This window comes from Nicotiana tabacum, chromosome 24 (genome assembly GCF_000715075.1).
Source record: "Nicotiana tabacum cultivar K326 chromosome 24, ASM71507v2, whole genome shotgun sequence".
Classification (NCBI taxonomy): Eukaryota; Viridiplantae; Streptophyta; class Magnoliopsida; order Solanales; family Solanaceae; genus Nicotiana; species Nicotiana tabacum.
In genome coordinates, this window is record NC_134103.1 from 72287202 (window position 1) to 72298857 (window position 11656).

Here is an 11656-nt window from a genome sequence, read left to right on the forward strand (position 1 = left end):
TATGGTGGCTCCTCTATTGATGGTTTTGCAGATGGTGTTGCTCTCTCTTCTAAGCATAGGGGCTCAAACTGAGGTTCCCTTTTCCAGAATCCTTGACCTTCAATATCCATGACCCACTCTGCCAACCCTTCACCGTCCATCTCTTCCAAATTCATCAAGCAGGCTTCTAGTGGATCCTTGACATTAAGGGTCTCATCCTCTTCTTGCAGTATCACATCTACGGTCTCCACTAGTGAGCAGTTTGCAAATTCACTGGGTCTCTTCATGGATTGTTGAACGTTGGATATTATTTCTTCATTGTTCAACCTCATTTTCAACTCTCCAGTTTCACAATCAATTAATGCTCTCCTAGTGGCTAAGAATGGCCTTCCCAGAATTAGGGGTATCTCTTCATCCACCTGACAGTCAAGAATAACAAAGTCTGTAGGAAATACAAATTTCCCCACTTGCACAAGCACATCATCAAGAATTCTTGTCTGTCTTTTGACTATGCGATAAGCCAGTTGCAGTAATATTGAGGTCGGTCTAGCTTTGCCAATGCCTAGTTTTGTATAGATTGCCAAGGGCATCAAGTTTATGCTGGCTCCCAAGTCACACAATGCTTTAGCAAAAGCATAACTCCCAATAGTGCATGGAATAGTGAAGCTACCTGGATCAGACACCTTTTGGGACATAAGTCTTGTCACTACCGCACTGCAGGTCTGTGTCAGAGTTACAGTGGACAGGTCCTGGAAGTCAAATTTCCGCGACATCAGGTCCTTCATCATTTTTTCATACCTTGGCATTTCACTCAAAGCATCCATCAGTGGAATATTCAATTGAATCTGTCGAAGCATTTCCATGAATTTCCTGTATTGATCATCTTTCTTTTGTTTTGCCAATCTCTGAGGGAATGGTGCAGAAGTCAACCTCTGTCCACTACTTGATGTCTTTTCTTTGTTGGAAGCTTCTAGCACAAGAGGTGCCACCTGTTCTGAGACTTGTTCACCGTCCTTCTCCTTACCCTTGTCAACCTGTGCTTGTTCATTTACAACCTCGGTGAGCTCTGCTGACTCATATGCCTCTAATGTAACTAGAGAAGTTGGCGTAGTCTCTCTCCTAAATTGAGCAACTTCTTGCTCTCTGTCTAAATTTCTTCCATTCCCGAGACTCACTACCATTAGCTGATTTGGGTTCTATTCCTTTGGGTTAATATTTGTATCTGCAAGCAATGTTCCTTGTGGGCGATTGTTCAAGGCTATAGACAACTGTCCCAATTGAGTTTCAATGCCTTTGATTGCCGAATCATGTACTGCTAACTTTTTTTGCATCTTACCATTTGTCCCAATGAATTGTTACAGCATGTCCCTGATTTCTGTCATGTTACTGTCCTGCTGTTGATGAGGTGGTTGGTAGGCCAATTGTTGCGGGTGATGCTGATTATAGCCCTGTTGCCTTTGAAGGCACGACTTGGCCTTGTGGTTGTGCGCCTCCAGAATTGGGGTTGTGTTGTGGCAGGTTGGGTCTGTACTGCTGGTTTGGTGCTGGTCCCCATTGTTTCCCACCTTGCCTCTGACCTCCAAAATTATTGACATAATTCATGTCTTCTCTGAATTCCTGGTTGTCATTCTCTCCACTCCACGAGCACACATATGATTGGTTTATGTAAGGAGTGCAAAATCCTCCATTCGTTGTATCAATAATGTGCACTTGCTTTGTACCCATCTCATCAATTTTCTTTGTCAGTATGCTCATTTGAGTCATGAGAGTGTCTACGTTTTCTGCATGGGAATTGTTTGGGTCAAGAGCAACAGAATGCACTATTGGTGTAAGTGTCGTACCTCTAGCCATCCAGCATGAATTTTGAACCATCTTGTCAAGAAGAATCTTGCACTCTATGAATGTCTTGCTAAAAAATGCACCCCAGCTGAAGCATCTACATTGGCCTTCAAACTATCTGCTAAACCCATGTAGAATCTTTGTCCCAGCATCTGATCTGGAATGCCATGGTGTGGACACTTCACTAGCATACCCTTGAACCTCTCCCAGGTTTCTTGCAAGGTCTCAGTTGGTTTCTGCCTGAACTGCAATATCTCATCAATCTGCCTTGCAGTCTTATTGGGAGGATAAAACTTGTTTAAGAACTGTTTGACTAATTCTTCCCAAGTGGCAATGGAGTTTATTGGGAGCGAATTCAGCCAAGTTTGAGCCTCTCCAGTCACAGAGAATGGAAACAATAATAGCTTGATGGCTTCAGGAGTCACATTCGGCTGTCTTTGGGTCACACATATTGATAGGAAATTCTTCAGATGTTGTTGTGGGTCAACAGTCCCTTATTTTGCAACAAATGCAGCATGTTCTTGGTGATCTGGAATGTCTCCGCTTGTATCTGAGGTACAGCAATGGCGGTGGCTAAATTATTAGCAGTTGGTTGTGCTCAATCATAAAGAGCATCTTCTTGCACAAGAGGTGCTACCACTCCATTGTTTGGGTCAACCTGATTATTCCGATTGTTTTCGTTGACATCGTCCACGTTGTCCATTTCAATTTCGAGTGTGTTTTTTTGTTGTAACTGTTTGTTCTTCTTGTTGGCTCGATTTAATGCCCTGAATGCTTTCTTGGGGTCTGAGAGTCCTTCAAAAAGTTCACCAGTCCTCGAAGAACTTCTAGGCATACACCTGAGTCACAGGAGAATTCAAGCGTGAGAATTTCAATGGAAAAAATTTAAACACCATAAGAAATTGATCTAAACTAAGAATCCTAGCAATTCTTCTAAGTTGTAATAAATAACACCGTTAGTTTCCCAGCAACAACGCCAAAATTTGATCACGTCTAACTATGCCTTGTAAAAAGAACTAAGCGGTCGCTGCAAATATAACCCGATTCAAGTCCGGAGTCGAATCCCACAGGGAACTAACCTATTTACTATATCTTTAAACAATGCTAATGATAAGCTCAGACAACTTCCGGATGCAAGAGTTTTATGAATAATCAGTAGAATTTATTTAGCTAAGGAAAAATGACAATAAAATTAGCAATAATCAAGACTAAAATTGAATTCAAGGGTAAAAGGATCTAGGGCTATTGATTTCCCCAATTGCTGGATTAATTCTCAACTCTTTAGCTATAATCTCGCCGTAAAACTCTATGAGGATTATGAGTTCCGGGCTACCGTAATTACCTCTCGATCAATTACGATTATTTACTAGAAGCATTCTCTCGTACTACTCTAGTTAACAATTTATGCAACTCAGAATTATCCCACCAAAGTTTCGTTATTTCTAACCCCATTTTTAAATTCAAGTAATTAATCTCTTAACTTCCCCAAAAGTGGTGTTGTTCAACAACAATCTAACCAAGTGTTCTTTCTCAAGCAACACAAGGTAACTAGACACGATTAATCGAGGGCCCTTCCAATTAACCACAATACAATACGTAGTTGAACAATCATAGAACAAACTCGGCTCAATTATAACAAAATAGAGTCAAGACTTCATCAAACAATTGGTTCCATCAACCCTAAATAATAGATTTAGCTACTCATACTAATGGAAAATAAATCACTAAAATAATTCATAATCTACAAATAGAAGTATGAAGAAGAAGATGAAAACTCTTAGAAAATTATCCGTCTTCTCTCTCTCGTTCTTGCCTCTAAAATCTTCTAAAAACAGCTCTATCCCACTTCTGGGCGAGTTTAGGTTTCATATAGGTTTAGGTTAGTCGCCTAGAAAGTTACATAATTAACCCTGCGTGTTTGGCTTTCGTCCGCCCGTCCGCGGCCGCGGATTTGGACTGCCTCACTGCCTTGAGTTCGCGGACCAATTCGTGGCCCACTCCATGGACGCGCACCAGGAGGGGTCGTCTCGCTTGCTTTTCTCACACTCCATGTTGACTCCAAAATACTTGTTAGCTCCCTCCTAGCCCAGAGTAGCTCCTGCAAAGCATCAAATTCTTTGCATTTTGTTATCTTTTAGCATTCAAATATTAATTAAGTGCGGCTAAATTAGAGTGTAAGTAGTATCTAAATTACATAAATATAGCCTACTATCACTAGCCTAACTCTTAAATCATTATCACAAACGCGTTGGGAAAGTCGTATTGAAAGTATTAAAGAAATACGATTTCAAACTCCACAAATAAGAAATGCTTTATTGAAATTAGTAGATGTTAGTGAGGATCCAAAAACTAAAAGCGAAGCTAGTTGTTTAGTAACTTATGAGTTTGAAAATTTTGAGTTTTTACTAGGTATGACTATTTGGTATGATATACTATTTGCAGTTAATTCAGTTAGCAAACATTTATAATCAAAAGATATGCATATTGATGTTGCCATAGATTAACTTAGGAGTTTGATTTCTTTTTTTTAAAAATATAGAGAAGAAGGATTTGCAACTGTCATGATTTCTCCTAAGCAAATTGCATATGAGTTGAATATAGAACCTGAATTTTGTAATAAACGTGTAATATATAGAAAGAAACAATTTGATGAGAGTGTTGATAATAAAATTACAAAATCTCTTAAAGAATCTTTTAGAGTTGATTACTTCTTATACCTAGTAGACTAAGCTATTTTTTCACTTTAAAGTAGATTTAAACAATTTGAAGCATATGAAAATGTTTTTGGTTTCCTATTTAGTGGCAAAAAGTTGAGATCTCTAGATGATGAGAACTTAAAGAAAAATTGTCTTAACCTTGAATGTTCTTTGAAACATAATAGTAACTCTGATATTGATGGTTTAGACTTATTTTATGAATTAAAAGTTTTAAGGAAAATAATACATGTAGAAGATGATACTCTAATCGATATACTTAATCATATAAAAAGACTTGATTCTTTTCCAAATACTTATATTGCTTATAGAATAATGTTAACAATTCCTGTAACAGTTGCCTCAGCGGAAAGAAGTTTTTCAAAATTAAAATTAATAAAATCTTACTTAAGATCAACAATGTCTCAAGATAGATTAAATGGATTAGCTATATTATCAATTGAAAAAGAATTATTAGAAGAAATCGATTACAAACAAATTATTAATAATTTCGCATCTCAAAAAGCTAGAAAAATAAATTTCAAATAAAATTATGAGTTTTCTTCTACAACAAAAAGATTAGGGCCCCTTATTGAAGTTTGGCTTTAGGCCACAAATATCATTAAGCCGCCCCTGATTATTGGCATAGTACGTAGCATGTAATGCTCCCTATTGAAGGATAGGATAACACGCTTATGTTTTCATCTAGCCATACATTGTTGTAATTTGAAGTTTGAAATTCTCTGACGACTTTAAAACCCGATCCTTTTGAATATTTTTCACTATACGAAATAATTGGAGACTTTTATCTAAATATTTTGACTCCCGTAAGGTGAAAACAATAGTATTTTAAGGTGACAATTTGATCTTATTTATATTTCTTTAGATCTATCCGTATTTGTCAGGGTCATCTTTATTTTATTAAAATTTATAATTTGTGTAAGAATAAGTATGGGATTTTGAGAATTTTTATTTTCAATGAATTCTTAATTGAATAGTAGAATAAAACGGTACACATCGATTCAAAATTAATAGTATTCATGATTTATATTACTGATTTCTATTAGTTGTAATTTGTACATTGATTTGTAGTAGTTGTTGTTTCACACTGTTTGTTTTCGTTCTTATAAGTAAGTGTCACGACCACAAATTCCCTGCGTAGGATATCGTGATGACACCTACTCTCTAAGCTTAACTTCCTGCTCTTGAGCGTAATAAAAATTTAAATCTGAAATAAATAAACTACAATTCAAAAAATAAGTCATAAGTTTCTAAGAATTTATTCTCTATGTCTCTATACATCGGAGTCTAAAATAAATAAGGAAGACAACATAGTAAGATTGAAGGGGACTTCGGAATCTGCGGTCGCTGGCAGATATACCTCGAAGTCTCCTCGTACAGCTAGTTTACTGATGCCTGGTCTGATAAGTTGTACCTGGATTTGCACAAAAAGATATGTAGAAGCGTAGTATGAGTATACCACATCGGTACCTAGTAAGTGCCAAGCCTAACCTCGATAGAGTAGTGATGAGATCAGGTCAGACCCTACTGAAAAATAATAATAGATGGCATGGTAAAATATTTCACAATATAATAAAACAAAATGACAATGGAAATGAATCAAGTAGTAGGTCATCATTTAATTACACAAATAATACCTCGTGGAACAAAACAAAATTTCTTTTCAACTTTAAAAAAAATCACGAACAAATCAAAGGCAACTACGACCATAAATCAACATCAACAAGAGCACTGCCGAGGTACCGCCTCGTAGTCCCAAATCATAAATAAATTCACAATATCTCATATCCTTATCTCACCGCGGGAGCCTTTACATTTTATTTTAAAGAAAATATTTTTTTTTTCTGAAATAGCATCCCGCATTTTAGCCATCCTTATCACACTTCATGACTTCTAATAGTTTTCCCTACTAGCCATACGTATCAAGCCACCCTTATCTCACCGCATGCGTTTCAATACCCAGACCTTATACCATCGCATGCGTATCAATATCACAATATATCAGAATTTGCACCTCAAGTGCTCAAATAATTTAACTTGCAAATAAATTAATTCAACAACAATATTTTTCACAATAAAGAGCTCACGGCTCATGCCAAAATAAATCATCAATAATAGTTTTCCACAAATGAGAGCACACAGCTCCATCACAATGAGTACGAAAATCTTACAAAAATATTCAGGAATAAATAATTCAGTAAAATAATATTTTAAAATCTTTAATACGTTGCTTCAATACCAAATTTAAAATGTCAAATACTTCATATTAATAATATATATTTTAAAGAGAATCAACCTTCAAATAATATACAGAATAAAAGAAATCAAGTTCCAACTAAATAGGTAAAATAATTAGTAGGAAAATGCCATGCAAATTTAAAGTATATAAATCAAATCAGTGATGGAGAATATAACAAGATTTAATAATTTAATTAATATGCAACAGTGATCTACACAATTTAAAAATATAATCATTCACATTTATTTCCTGTACACACTCGTCACCTCGTGTACACGACTTTCATCATATTACAATTAATACCAATCCTAGGAAAAATTTCCCTCACACAAAGTTAGACAAGTCACTTACCTCGACTTGCTCCAATTTAACTAAGTAGTATGATTTTTTCTCAATTTTCCGACTCCGATCAATTCGTATCTAGTCATAATTAATTCGATACAGTCAACAAAAATTATAGGAATCAATTTCATAAGAAAATACTATATTTTCAATTTAACCACGTCTCGGAATCCGGCGAAACTCACAAAATCCGATAACCCATTCAATTATGAGTCCAACCATACCAGTTTCACTCCAATCCGACTCCGAATCGACACCGAAATCGTAAAAATTTATTTTATGAGATTTTTAAAATTTTTCCAAATTTCCATCTCAATACGCTAATTAAATAGTATAAACAATGATATATTCGTGTATATTGACCAAATCCGAGTTAGAATCACTTACCCAAATGTTTCTCCTTGAAAATCTGCCAAAAATCGATTATGCTCAAGCTCAAGTTCGTCAAAAATGGCAAATGGGATGAAGTCCCCTATTTTTATAACTTACAGATCTGTCAGGGAGCCCGATTTGTCAGGGAATCCGATTTTGACAGGGAGTCCGACTTTGACAGGGAGTCCGATTTTGACAGAGAGCCCGATTTTGACAAGGAGTCCGATTTTGACAGGGAGCCCGATTTTGACAAGGCAACTCGATTTTGACAGGGAGTTCGATTAGAACAGGGAACCCAATTTTGACAGGCAGTCTGATTTTGACAGGGAGTCTGATTTTGACAGGGAGCCCGATTTTGACAGGCAGCTCGATTTTGACAGGTAGCCCGATTTTGGACAGGCAGCCCGATTTTTGACAGCATTTCCAGTAGAAAAATTGCAGCAGTTTTTGCAGCAGCTAAGTCCCACTTTTGATCCGTTAACCATCCGAAACTCACCCGAGACCCTCGGGACCTCAACCCAATACACCAACAAGTCATAAAACATCATACGAACTTATTTGAAATCTCAAATCAAATCAAACAATGCTAAAATCACAAATCACACCCCAATTCAAGCTTAATGAAACTCAAGAATTTTTAACTTCTACATTCGATGTCGAAACATATCAAATCAAGTCCAATTGAACTCAAATTTTGCACATAAGTCATAAATGACATAACAGAGCTGTGAAAACATTCAGAACTGGATTCCGACCCCGATATCAAAAAGTCAACTCCTCGGTCAAACTTCCAAACTTAAATTCCTATTTTAGCCATTTCAAACTTAATTTCACTACAGACTTCCAAATAAAATTCCGATCACGCTCCTAAGTCCAAAATACCATACGGAACTGTTGGAATCATAAAAATTCTATTCCGGGGGTCATTTGAACATAATTCGACATCCGATCACTATTTGAACTTAAACTTTTAATTTTTCATTAAAATTCCATATCTCGGGCTAGGTACCTCGGAATTTGATTCCGGGCATACGCCCAAGTCTCAAATTACGATACGGACCTATCGGAACTGTCAAAGCACTGATCCGAGTCCGTTTGCTCAAAATGTTGACCATAGTCAACTCAGTTGAGTTTTAAAGCTCTAATTCACATTTTAAGCCATTTTTCACCTAAAATCTTTCCGGAAAATTTTACGGTCTGTGCACGCAAGTCGATGAATGATAAATAGTGCTTTTCATGTTCTTCTAACACATAATTAATTATTAAATTTAAAGATGACATTTTGGGTCATCACATTCTTCACCTCTAAAACAAACGTTCGTCCTCGAACGGAGTTAGAAAAAGTACCTGAGCTGGTGAATAACTGTGGATAACAACAACGCATATCATGCTCGGTCTCCCAAGTCGCCTCTTCGACCGGATGACCCCTCCACTGAACCTTCACGGAAGTAATGTTCTTTGATCTCAGCTTTCGAACCTGCCTATCTAAAATAGCCACTGGTTCCTCAACATAAGATAGATCCTTGTCCAGCTGAACCGAACTGAAGTCTAACACATGAGACAGATCGCCGCGATATTTCCGAAGCATAGAAACATGGAATATCGGATGAACTGCAGAGAGACTAGATGATAGTGCAAATTTGTAAGCCATCTCTCCAACTCTCTCAAGAATCTCAAAAGGCCCAATATACCTAGGGCTCAACTTTTCCTTCTTCCCGAACCTCATCACACCCTTCATAGGACCAATACCCACTCATCAACCATGAATGCAACATCATGAACCTTACGATCCGCATAACTCTTCTGTCTAGATTGGGCTGTACGAAGCTGATCCTGAATCAACTTAACCTTTTCCAAGGCATCCTGAACCAAGTCTGTACCTAATAGTCTAGCCTCCCCCGGTTCGAACCAACCCACTGGAGATCGGCACCGCCTACCATACAAGGCCTCTTACGGAGCCATCTGAATGCTCGACTGATAACTGTTGTTGTAAGAAAACTCCGCAAGTGGTAAGAACTGATCCCAAGTACCCCTAAAATCTATCACACACGCACGAAACATATCCTCCAGTATCTGAATAGTGCGTTCGGACTGCCCGTCTGTCTGAGGGTGAAATGTTGTACTCAAATCTACCCCCAACTCACATTGTACTGCCCTCCAGAACCGTGATGAAAAATGCGTACCCCGGTCAGAGATGATAGATACTGGTACGCCGTGAAGTCTGACAATCTCGCGAATATAGATTAGAGCAAACTGCTCGGAAGAATAGGTAGTCATCACAGGAATGAAATGAGCTGACTCGGTCCATCTATCCACAATCACCCAAGCTGCATCGAGCTTCCTTTGAGTCCATGGGAGCCCAACAACGAAATCCATAGTGATCCTCTCCTATTTTTATTTTGGAATCTCTAATATCTGAAGTAATCCACCCGGTCGCTGATGCTCATATTTCACCTATTGACAATTTAGACACCGAGCTACATACTCCACTATGTCTTTCTTCATCTGCCTTCACCAATAGTGCTGTCTCAAGTCCTGATACATCTTTGCAGCACCCGGATGAATGTAGTACCGCAAACTGTGAGCCTCCTAGAGAATCAACTCACGCAAGCCATCTACATTAGGTACACATAGCTTGCCCTGCATCCGTAGTACACCGTCATCTCCAATAGTGACTTCCTTGGCATCACCGTGCTGAACTGTATCCTTAAGGACAAGCAAATGGGGATCATCATACTGACGCTCCCTGATACGATCATAAAGAGAAGACTGAGAAACCACACAAGCCAAAAATTGGCTCGGCACGGAAACATCCAACCTGACAAACTGGTTGGCTAAGGCTTGAACATCCAAGGCTAAAGGCCTCTCTACTACCGGTAAATATGCTAAGCTACCCAAACTCTCCACCTGACGAATGAAGGCATCGTCCACTACATTGACGTTCCCAGGATGATAGAGAATGGTGATATCATAATCCTTAAGCAACTCCAACCATCTCCGCCGCCGAAAATTAAGATCCTTCTGTTTAAACAGATGTTGTAGACTATGGTGATCGGTGTAGACCTCGCAATGGACACTGTATAAGTAATGCCACCAAATTTTCAAGGCATGAACAATAACTGCTAATTCAAGGTCAAGTACAAGATAATTATTCTCATGCACATTTAACTGTCTAGACGCGTAGGCAATCACCCTACTATCTTGCATCAACACTGCGCTGAGACCAATGCGCGACGCGTCATAATACACAGTATAAGACCCTGTACCTATAGGTAATACCATTACTGGGGCTGTAGTTAAAGCTGTCTTGAGCTTTTGGAAGCTCTCCTCACATTCCTCGGTCTACCTGAACGGAGCACCCTTCTGGGTCAATTTGATCATAGATGCAGCAATAGAAGAGAAACCATTTACAAATTGGCAATAATACCCTGCCAAACCAAGGAAACGCCGGATTTCCGTAACTAAGGACGGTCTGGACCAACTCTGCACTGCTTCAATCTTTTTCGGATCTACCTTGATTCCCTCGCACGAAACTATATGACCTAAAAATCCCACTGAATCAAGCCAGAATTCACACTTTGAAAATTTTGCATATAACTTCCTTTGTCTCAAAGTCTGAAGCACAGTCCTCAGGTACTGTTCATGATCTTCCCGACTTCGGGAATACACCAGGATGTCGTCAATAAATACAATGACGAAAGAATCAAGATAGGGCTGAAATACACTATTCATTAAGTGCATAAATGCTGCTGGGGTATTAGTTAGCCCAAATGACATTACAAGGAACTCATAATGACCATACCGAGTCCTAAAAGCAGCCTTCGAGATATCTGGCTCCTGAATCTTCAACTGATGATAGCCTGAATGCAAGTCGATCTTAGAGAACACTCTGGCACCCTGAAGCTGATCAAATAGGTCATCAATATGTGGCAATGGATACCTATTCTTCACTGTAACCTTGTTCAGTTGGCGGTAATCAATACACATTCGCATAGAACCATCCTTCTTTTTTACAAATAAGACAGGAGCACCCCAGGGCGATACATTGGGCCAAATGAAACCCTTATCAAGCAACTCCTGTAATTGTTCTTTTAATTATTTCAACTCTGCAGGGGCTATACGATATGGTGGAATAGAAATGGGTTGAGTACCCGGTAATAAATCAATGCCA

The 11656-nt window shown here is 38.3% G+C and overlaps 1 non-coding gene across 1 annotated transcript; it reads left to right on the forward strand.

The window, feature by feature from the left end:
* The first annotated feature begins 1980 nt into the window (after positions 1 to 1980).
* LOC142178672 (small nucleolar RNA R71) lies at positions 1981 to 2087 on the forward strand. Its single transcript, XR_012706940.1, has one exon. It is a non-coding gene; the product is annotated as a small nucleolar RNA R71 (small nucleolar RNA).
* Positions 2088 to 11656: the final 9569 nt, after the last annotated feature.